Raw genomic sequence first — 1,543 nt, 5'->3', positions numbered from 1 at the left:
TTTCCCTTTCTCTCCCCATAAAGAGGGAAAAGACCTATCAGTTCCAGGCCCAGCAGTGGTGGTCCACACTGCTGAGACACTGTACTCAGCAGGCTGCGCCACGTGGGAGGCCCAGGCCCGATCTGTGGTCCACCCTAATAGCTGAGTGTGGTAGTACGCACTTATAATCCCAACAATCTGGGGAGGCTGAAGCAGGAGATCAAGGCATGACAAGATCCTGCCTTTAAAAAAAAAAATGTGTGTGTGAATGAAGAAAAAAAGGTATACCAGCAGTTCCAGAGCCAGCAGTCAAGACTATTATGTTACCTGGCAGTTTAGTAAGAGAAAAGAGGGAGAATAATTTATTCAAAATGACATACAAAATCTTCAATTAGCTGCGATTTCTATCAAAAGCACATAAAAATACAAGAGCTGCATCTACTTTCAGAACAAGTGCTAAGATAATCTTCAGTATTGCTAGTAACTACAGATAAATTATATATTCAAGAAAGGTACATGATTTGGGAACCAGCAGTTAGCGTAATGGCTATGTCGCTGGACTCTCACGTAATCAACCGCGGTTCAAGTCCCAGACCCAGTGGCTTAGAACTCACGCCGAGCGCGTGTGCTTGAGTGCCCAAGATCCTAAGAGGAGAATGGAGGAGAAGGGATTGCTGCGTGACCATCCCTCCTGGGGGGTGATTTCTCGCTTTCTGTCTCTATGTCTCTCTGTCTGTCTGGCAAGCGCATGCGCCCTATAGCAAAAAACCTCTCCAAAAAAAGAAAGAAAGAAAGAAAAGAAAAGAGAAAAGAAAAGAAAAGAAAAGAACAGAACAGAACAGAACATGATTTTGGCTGTGTGGTTCCCCATAAAATATTTTTCTCATAGAATCAACAGCAGAAAGGAAAGACTACTGAAATTCAATAAGTTTATTCTACAGTTCTTAGAAAAACACTTTGCCACAAAGTAAGGTTCAAAAACTGCTGAAAGGGCCAGCAGGTGGCAGGTGGTGAAGGTGCTGGACTCCTATATGGCCCCTGTAGCTGGTAGCTTGAAAAATCACATCAGGGGAACCAGCAGTTAGCGTAATGGCTATGTCGCTGGACTCTCACGTAGTCGACCGCGGTTCGTGTCCCGGACCCGGTGGCTTAAAACTCATGCCGGGCGCGTGTGCGTGCGTGCCCAAGATCCCGAGAGGAGAATGGAGGAGAAGGGATTGTGGCGTGACCATCCCCCCTGGGGGGGTGATTTCTCGCTTTCTGTCTCTAATGTCTCTCTCTGTCTGTCTGGCGAGCGCACGTGCCCTATAGTAAAAATCTCTCAAAAAAAAAAAAAAAAAAAGAAAAGAAAAGAAAAGAAAAGAAAAAAAAAATCACATCAGGTGCATGTGCATACGTGCCCAGAGTCCCAGGAAGAGAATGGAGAAAGTATTGTGGTGTGGCCACTGCCACGAGGGGCCATTTCTCACTTTTTCTCTCATTGTCTCTCTGTCTCTCTGGAAAGCACATGAGCGCTATGGCAAAAACCAAGAAAAAGAAAAAAATGCTGAAAGAGGAATATTCA

Source organism: Tupaia chinensis, unplaced genomic scaffold (genome assembly GCF_000334495.1).
Source record: "Tupaia chinensis unplaced genomic scaffold, TupChi_1.0 Scaffold144602_1, whole genome shotgun sequence".
Classification (NCBI taxonomy): Eukaryota; Metazoa; Chordata; class Mammalia; order Scandentia; family Tupaiidae; genus Tupaia; species Tupaia belangeri.
This window is presented reverse-complemented; position numbering follows the sequence as displayed.